Source organism: Magnolia sinica, chromosome 3, assembly GCF_029962835.1.
Source record: "Magnolia sinica isolate HGM2019 chromosome 3, MsV1, whole genome shotgun sequence".
Lineage (NCBI taxonomy): Eukaryota > Viridiplantae > Streptophyta > Magnoliopsida > Magnoliales > Magnoliaceae > Magnolia > Magnolia sinica.
The window spans coordinates 976713-986547 of NC_080575.1; the positions used below are offsets into that span (position 1 = coordinate 976713).

At 37.6% G+C, this 9835-nt stretch overlaps 1 long non-coding RNA gene across 3 annotated transcripts; it reads right to left on the bottom strand.

Annotated features, from left to right (window-relative positions):
• Positions 1–4298: 4298 nt before the first annotated feature.
• LOC131239216 (uncharacterized) lies at positions 4299–8640 on the bottom strand. 3 transcript variants are annotated; one of them, XR_009168089.1, is made up of 5 exons: positions 8327–8640; positions 7990–8070; positions 5295–5354; positions 5132–5204; positions 4299–5030 (listed from the first exon to the last, which is right to left on the bottom strand). It is a non-coding gene; the product is annotated as an uncharacterized LOC131239216 (long non-coding RNA). The 3 variants fall into 3 exon arrangements; XR_009168087.1 differs by lacking the exon at positions 7990–8070; XR_009168088.1 differs by lacking the exons at positions 5295–5354; positions 7990–8070.
• Between the last annotated feature and the right edge of the window lie 1195 nt (positions 8641–9835).

A 9835-nucleotide genomic window follows, 5' to 3' on the forward strand; every position in this document is an offset into this window, starting at 1 on the left:
CCTAGCACTAAACCAGAAATAATCAAGGATGAAGCAAGAGCTAGTTAAGAGTACATCCCAGCACTAAACCAGAGTACATCCCAACACTAAAAGCACGTCTTCTCTTGATGCCCCCATTTAAAGGTTTCTTACAAAGAGCTCTTGAAAGCAACAAATAGGCTTTCTTTATCCAATTTGATTGGAGTTGGAAGTTGTGGATAAAACCAGGCATTGTATATACAATGAATGAGAGAGCTCCTGCACTGATGCTTCATCGAGAAATTTCATTTGGCAATCTAGTTGTTGTTTGTGTCACTGTCAAATCTCAAGATGAGTATTTATTTCTTCCCTCCAACAATTTCAAAACCAATGATAAAAGCTTAAAAGGAAAAAAGAAATTGCAAATGAAAGAGAACTGTTACAGCAATGTTCACCATTTAATTTCTCAAGTTGCATTTGGATGACCAAGTCAACTGAATTGCAAATCTGTCAACCAAATGGCATGTTTACAGGTTTCCGGATTTGTGACTCTCAATTTTCAAGATGAACTAAGATGAACTGATTGTGAGTTCTCATAGAACAAAACTCTACATGTTGCAGCATGAAAGTATAACTGATTGCCAGCTATAAAACAAATATTGACATGAACATGTGCATCAATGTGGCTGAACATGTCTGGGAACATTTTAAAACTTTTTTTTAAAATAAAAAAAGTGAAAATTTTCTTATTTTTTAATCCTGTTTTTGGATATTTAATACAAGAAATGTTCTTTACTTTTTATATAATTAAATACATTTCAGCAGACATGTCTTGACTAATAAGACAGCAAGCCCACTTATTTTATATACATATATGGGAAAACAACATATTTGTATTTGTGGTCACATGTACTTCATGTAAACCAAGCAAAGCTCCTGGGATTAACATCATGCCAAACTCTTCAACGCAAGTTCCAGCTCATAGATAAGCAAACATGTATTGGAAAAACAAGTCAAAATAAACGAACATTGCCCTTCAATGAACAAGAATTTTCTGAATTGATCTTTGGCAGATTTGTGCTAGTAAAAGTATGAAATACAATATACAGGTCACCTAGAACTTCAATTTGTATAGAGTAGTCCCATTGCGCTCTAGCATGCCAAACAATGTCTAGGTAAAAGAGAACATGGCAGTGAATGGGTTACCTCCCAAGCTTTGAGGTAGACTTTGATTCTGCAATTGACGTCAATAAAAGATAAAATAAATAAGAGGAAAATCTTGGATGGGATAAAGAGAACATGCCAAACAATGTCTAGGTAAAAGAGAACATGGCAGTGAATGGGTTACCTCCCAGTCCCAATTGCTTAATGGATCCCATAAATGAGACCCAAATGTATTAACATTGGGTTGGATTCATCAGGTACCCATTGAGAGCCACACATGCAATTGAGTGCAATATTAGCAACATACCAAGTTGGTGCAAAAACTCTCTTGATTGTACTCATGTCTGGTCTTCTCTAAGCCCAACCATGGAGATGTTTGCATAGGTCCCTTTGGCGAGCAATCTCAATTCGCAGATATGGTGGTCCCCAGCACTGATTTCTGAGTAGGAAGCTTCTTCAGCCATTGGATGAGGGACACCCATTTGGATGTAGATGCTATTGCCCCAACAGTAAGGTTGTTTTGAATCCAACGGCAGGCCATAGACAAATCGATCACCAGCAGTTAGGCCTGAGAATGGGAATTCTAGAATCAAGAAGCTATAGAGTTAAAACAAACATGTTCAGACCGGTTATTCATTGAAAGGTGCGGTAATTTAAAAAAAAAATGTGTATACGTTAATCTTGCATTTTACTCCCACGTCAAGTATCAACACAATGTGAGGATATTTGACATTAGAAATAAATGTAAGAAACATAACCAGAGAGAAATGAAGAGATGCAACGCAGAACAAGCATGAACATTTAAATTAAGGAACCGAAAGCATTCTAATATATCCAACCTTGAATTGTCCAAATGTAGGACAATTTGAGAAACTCTATACCTCCAAAAGCATACTATATCTATGCTTGGCCACATAGAATTTCTCAAATGGGCAACTAATTGTCCTATACTTAAACAATTCAATAATCAATCGTAATTGACATTCATCATCTAGCTAACTAATAATAAATTCAATATCAAATCCATTAAATTAATAACTTGCAACTTAACTTGTAAGCATACTAAATTCAATATCAAATCTATTAAATTAAATGCTTTCATAGGTATAAGTATAAAATAAGACTAACAAACAAAAATAAAAAATAATTCATATCTCTTTTAGACTCAACGGGAAGATCTGGTAGTTTCACGCTAAGACCCTTGGGTCGACGTGAAATGGGGCTCTAAAGGAACGATTGCTCATAGAGCACGGCTAGAGGTTACCTCTTCTACCAAACAGGCTATTGTTCTAAAGAAATCAATTCCATAATGGATAACTGATTGTCCTATACTTAAATAATTTCATAATCAATCGTAATTGACATTCATCATCTAGCTAACTAATAACAAAATGTGTTTAAACTGAATAAAAAAATTTTGCTTTAATAAATTAACCAAATAATATCTACTATATACTACAAAATAATCAAAATAAGCGATAGAAAAGCAGAAAAAAATCCAAATAACTACAAAATGGCCCACATGATCACTAGACTAGTCTTTTTTGCAGAAAGGCATGCTTGCATTGTGCGTACTCGACAAATGGCCCATATCTCACACCCGCGTGATGCAAAGCCCCCAACTTCCCTTTCATCTCTCATGCAAGAGTGTACCCTTAACTTTCCTAGATAGTCAATATAGAGATGTAGAAAGAGTTCTTTGCATGCTTCAATGAATGATACATAAGCAACTGATTAGAAGGTGCCTTGTATTGTTTTTAGGACTTTTTTTTCTTTCATTATATATATATATATAGAGAGAGAGAGAGAGAGAGAGAGAGAGACTCTTTATCCGCGGCCGTTAAAACTAGCCGCCGAAAAAGGCTAGCCCCATCGGTCGGCTAAAGCTCGTTTTCTTATAGTGAGGGCTGCCACTGGGGATAGCCCAATGGGCATTCCCTGGCCCAGAAAATCCAAACTTTGAACAGGGCGGGCCCAACCAGTTCAAATCCATGCCTAAACCAACGCTGGCCCAATCAATGCTAGGCCCACCAAGAATCTTGAGGAGTAAGCTCTTGAACTCCTTGGACAACTCCGAAACTCCATACCAACATTGGCCGAGGGAATTCGGAGCCTATCGAGGGAGATCAGAAGCTTGCACAATCAACACACACACACACAAACAAATTGCCACAGTCCTCTCAACACCTCCATGGGTTTACATAAGGTTGAAACTGGGTCGGGCCCACATCCAATTTCTTAGGCTTATCTGTTTTAGTTAAGCATTGGCCATATATACTTACCAGGCAACTAAGCATACGCAAGCCCAAATACTACCCTTCGGGTTGTCAATGGAATGTGGATAGCCCATCGGGCTTTCATGATGAGGCTTAGTCTGTGCATAAGAGCCCATCAACTCATGTGAGCCTAGCACAAAGGGCATTTTTATCAATATCATTCATGTGGGTACATTTAATGAAAAGCCCAGATCTTACACAGAAGTGGGCGGCAGGGCTTGGGCTTGGGCTCAATCATAATCAGGCTCGGTTCATGCATTATCATCATGGGTCAGGCCTTTTTGTTTTGGCCAGGCATGGGGCCAGGCTTTGATAGATCTCAGCCTATAAATGCCTGGCTCGCAAAGTGAAACATAGGCTTGAGCCTGCCCCGGGTCCATGATGAGCCTGGCCTGAACCTTGGCTGTATGATGATTATTCATTGCTTAAATCTGAGTCCAGCCCTAGCCCAACAAACCACTTTTGGACAAGATCTCCCAGCATGCATCATATATGACAAAAATACCCTTGAAATCCTAAATGGGCTAGACCGGGCCAATGAGTTCTTAAACAAAGCTTGAACCCAGCCTAGTATTCCAGGCCAAGCCTGCCAGAAACCCTGACAGGCCACCCTACTAAGTGCCCTATCTGGGACTAACCCATGAGCCTTTAGGAGCATCCGCTGGACAAGATCTGGGCCTGGTCCAGTGGCACCCAGTTTCAACCTTAACCCAGTTTCCATACTTCAAATTCTTCAACGGTGTGCACCGGGAGCTTTGAAAGGAGGCTGGAAGTTCACCCAACTACTATACAAAACCACACACTTGCATGGGCTTATATAAAGAGGATCTGATTACACTCTATGTCATAAACCCGACCCATCCAAACACAAGGCGGAACATATGATAGACAGAGTGGATCTACTCCATAAGAAATCTTTTCTTCAAGTCAACAAATGTAATGCCGCTTATATTTACAACAAGAAACAATGTGATATGAAATTTACAACAAGAAACAATGTGATATGAAATTTACAACAAGAAACAATGTGCTTATATGCTTATATAAAATCATATTGAGAGCAAATATTATCTTCAGTCACTGGCCGCATCCCCGTCTTCCTCAACTTCGATGAAGCTTCATCTTCTCTCATCGGTTTTTTCAACCCAAGCCATTTCAACACCAGCACAATCAACACTAATCCTAGTGAGGAAAAGACTCCAGCATATATACCAAATCCAAATGGACTATTCTTTGCTCCGGGTATCCCATCCACGTTCATTCCGAAAAAACCTGTGAAAAGCGAAAGAAAAAGTCATACACTACCCAAAATCGTCAGATAATGGGCTACATATAGGCTTTTATCTTGGTTGCAACATCAATAGAAGAAACATATTTACATCAACATCTATAATTTTACTAATAATTTGCAATGATATTACCACATACCTGATAGCAAGATCGAACAATGTCATCTATGACATCCTGAATGGTAAACTGACAGCCACAGACTTGTTCTTACTCTTCCATAATTTTTTTGGTACTCTTGCTTATTTCAGTCAACAGAATCTTTGCGGCAGTCCCCTTCATATGTTGAAGCGGCTCAAAAATTATGCTTTCTCTAGCATTTAACACATTCTTAAGTTTCATCACCTGCCAAAAGGATATGAAAATAAAATAAGGGAGCAATTTCTTTATTCCTAGCTGTAGTAGTGGGAGTTTCATGAAAGCAAAGGTGCACGTAAAATGTATACTTGGTTTAACAAGTTTCTGATCTCTGTATCAAAAGCTACGCACGGTGCTTCTTTCAATGCCTTATTACATCTCCTATCCAATAGTGGAAATTATTTGGTGGATGAGGCACTTCCAAAGCAATTTCTTTTAAAGAGAAATATTACTGGATGTGTAGGAGTGTACAATTGCATAAACTCCAACTCCATATCGTACGATAACTGAAATATATTCCTACGGAACAATCTAAAACAATTGAAAGAAAAAATGACAATTAGCAATAAATAGGTCAACAAAACCAGTTTATGTTGCAATGACACCGACAACAGAGGAAGCATGTAAATGTGAACAGAGCCAAAGAAATTAAAAGTAGTGCATCCCTCAATATAGTGAATAATGAGATGAATGTGAAGTACTTCGGAATTGAAAGCAAGAGATAATAATCAACATAACTTCTTTAAACTGTTAAGCCAATGTTTTTTGTGATTATTTTAGAAATACTCCCAACAAGGTTTATAAACCAAAAATCCTTCAATCAACTGCATCAGACTTCAATCAGTAAAAACTATCCCCAAGAATGACTCTAAACAAAACTAAACTAGAAAGGAAAGCATCCCTATGCTAACACTAGGGACAAATATGAGCCTTCAAGTGATGACCAAGGGATCACATATGGACTCTAGGTAATTCTACTCTGCGCCATATAGGTGGATGGGATATTGCACCCATCAAGGAGCCACTAGATAACCTACTAGAGTTAGTATGACAATGTCTCAATGTCAACTGGCTAATCCTATGCTATAATGGATAAGATCTGATAAAGAGGTACACTCGGACGTAACATTCCAGATTGAAACCATCATCATCTAGCCTTATTCCCAACAATTTGGATTTGACTTTTAAATGGTTGATTAGCAAAGGTGTTTTGATGAGCTGACACTAGACATCAACCTTCCTCCTTTACCGAACTCTCCAACAAACTATGTCAAAGGCTCACTGTTCTAGCTTCGTGCCAATGAAGAATGGCATGACAAGAAACTCATTTTTTATGTCCATGCCCCATCTACTCTGCACTCTCGAGTTCCGGTAAGGTAGACCAGAATTTTCCCGAATTCAAAACATCTTCCAAAAGTTTAAGTATATAACTTCAACTTTATTCGAGATAAATCAAGGCCCATCAAATCTTGGCAGACAAACTTCACTTTAACCTTGAAACTGACACTCCACATCATTCAAACAACAGAAATCATTACCTTATTCAAGACAAAACCAAGGAGAGAAATGCACGCTTTCTGAGTTTCAAGTGGCAGCTGGATTGGTAAGAATTACATTCCAGTACCATTTATGTTCTTGTCTAGGTAGAAAGGAGCAAAAGAAGAAACTGCCACATAGTGCAAATAGTATGTAGCGTAATGATCACCCCTTTGAAATGTGAGGCGTAAGTTACATAACATGTAGCATAAGCTAAACGTTACTTCTAAATTTTTAATCAATATTGCGTTTGGTTGCACCAATTTCATGATATTCACCAAATTAGACTTATTAATCTTGAAATTTAATAAAATTTCAAGATATTTGGATTTTGGAACAAACAAACGCAACCTGAAGTAATAGGAAGTGACAAGGTAAAGAAAGAGTAATGAAACTAATTTATATTGTTACTCATATTATTTTAGCTAAAAGCAATGAAAAGATTAATTAATTCTATTGAAAAATAGAAAAATATAATAAATCGTTAAAAACATTAATTGATTTTAATGTTGTATTGAAAATAACTTGTAATGTGAGCTACGTAGTGCATAGCATAGTCTCTCTCTCTCTCTCTCTCTGTCTCTCTCTCTCTCTCTCTCTCTCTCTCTCTCTCTCTATCTATCTATATATATATATGAGAGAGAAATGCTCACACACAACTAGTTGGACCATCCAATTAGTTCTAATTAATTAATGGTAATTAATGTTGAGAGAGAAACAAGACTTTGTCTAACGTTAGCTTTCAAAATGATCATTGGCTTGATTGGGACCTATTGTGCTGTTAATGTAAAATTCACCCCGACCATCACGTGTGTCACCTCATGTTAGACTTATAGACTGAAAATAAACCCCGTTGGTGGTTGAGATGGAACACACAATTGGAAACAGTATGCTAAAAAAGCTCAACCTCCAAAATGATTCGCTTGATGAGGCCCACTTGAATCATATATGGATATGATTTTTAAGTCTCACGCCTAGCCTTTACTGTCGTATCTAATGGGTGGAGTGGATTTCACATGCTCATGATTGGGGTCATGTAAAAAATCAAAGGTGGATGTCTCTCCCTAAACTATCCCATTGGTGTGGCTCACCTAAATTACAAATATGCCTTATATTTTCGCTCTAGACCTACAATGAGATTGCACATCTAATGGTCGGAGTGGATCTTGTATACATGATACGGTGGGCCATATCAAAAATCAAGGTAAGCGAATGTTAATTGTGTTCTACATATTGTGAACTTCTACCTGACCCCACATTCTATAGGCAACTGATTGAGCTATTAGGGGATTGATTGAACTTCTCATTGCTTGGCAGGACAAGGTATAGGAAAGAAATGAAAAAGGTGTGGCGATTGAGTTTATTAGTGACCTTTTGGGCCTTATGGTGGGAAAGGAATCAGCGATGCTTCAGAAACAAATCAAGAGATCCGATGCCAGTTTTCAATACGGCAATTCTTAATATGAAGGATTAGGTGGTAGTATAGAGGGTTCAATCTTGTTTTCATGCACTCTAGTGGGTGTTTTGGTTGGGGTTTGTTGTATTTTTGTATATTTGTATGTTGTGGCTGTAGCCTTTTTTCTTTAATTTATCATTATCGTTCAAAAAAACCTACTTGACCATTTGTTACCTTTTTGAACTAAAAGATTGAAACGTAGAGATGAAGGGTTGTTTTGTAATCAATTTTCGAATTGGTCTTGAAGCAAGGGATCTGATCCATAAGAGCAATCAAGAGAATATGTAGAAAGAAAATGTTGTTCTATTAGCAAGATGAGGAGATCTACAAATATACATTGGTACATGTATACTAGTTCTCAGCCTGTCACGACAGTTATAGTTGTCACGACAACCAACACAAGGATTTACACATATTTAAGTGTGTCTATCAGGCATCATACGTTGTCAGATGGCATCAAATAACTAATCAATCATCAAATATAATTAGAAAATATGTACAAAATACATACCTTTTCCTATACCACCCATTCCAAACATTTACATTCCCAAATAATCCTGCATTAGAGAAATAGAGATATTATTAACCCTTTAAAATGAGCATGATGTGAATGCATGGATCAATGCAAGCTGAGCACATTGTCTTTGAACATTTAAAAATTGTTGGCAGAAATCTATAAGCATTTTAGACATTGATTTTGAAATTCCTATTCTGAAATGCATGTTAACATTCATGTCTGCCATTATTGGGCAGTGATCGTAATGCATACTGAGATTCTTAGTGCACTGCTAACTATGTATGAATATCGTTTTCCTTTGTTTTAACCATGTAAGAAACTCAGTTAGGGGAATCGTGCCATCGCCTATTTCCAGATTGATGAAATTAAGTGGGAAGCTCAAAGGGTGAGTCCTCACCTTACATGTCTAGTCACCCATTAGTGTCGCTAGGGAGCGCATGTGTCATTAGAACCAAATCCTACCATTCATTGTAAAATTTCACGATTAGAACCAAGCTTAATACACTATTTATAGTTTAAAGTCCCAACCTAAGGTCTAGATTACTTAGATTTAGGGTTTTGATGTAAAATTAGGATTTTCATCCTAGGGTTTGGGGCTAGGCTTATATTTTAGGATTTCAATTGTGGTCGGCATACAATAAATAACAATATTAATTTAATAATTGAAATATAATTATTAACATTGTTGTTATGACTAATACTAGCTAACTTAGTAATAATAATTATTATGATGCTAATAAATGCTATGACCTACTATTAATGATTGTGCTTAAGAATGATAGATAAATGACTAATATCTAATAACGGTAACTTTGTTCGCTATACCTACTATTAGTATGGATAATCTATTAATGGTTAATCATATCTAACTTTAAAAAAAAATCCTAAAAATGATAGTAACAATGTTAATTGGAATAATTTAAATCTGGAAGGAAAATATGGACTCACTTTTGTCAACTCGGCTCGATCTCCACAAGTAGTCACTGAATGTTGGACCGAATCAACCCCTTAATTCCAATTCCCCTGTTGCTTCAACAAGTTTAGAATGAGTCAACTCAACAGTAAGTTGATACATCTAGCAGTGACTCGACCCGACAAAACTCAACTCCGATTTCTTTTGGACCTAGTCAACTCATCCAAGCAAGGACTCGAACCGGCACAACTCAGCACCTTAGTTGCTAGCTGCACCTGACTCAGCCCTCTCTCTCCTTCCTTCCCTGTTCCTTCTTCCTTTCTTCTTCCTTTCTTTCTCTCTCTTTTCTTCCTTTCCTTTCTCTTTCTTCCTTTCCTGCTGGAGCTCCAACAAGACTCCAGCCCGGGAATCAGGTGTCGTGGCAATGGTGAGTGCGGCAATGGCAGCGGCAAAGGTAGCGGCCCTGAGCGGCACCACGCTGCCTGCTCTCTCTATCTTCTCCTCTTCCTCTTCTCTTTTCTCTCGTTCCTCTCTTCTGTTTTCCAAATGCTGGAAAATCCAGCCACGTCTGGACTGGACCAGACCGACGC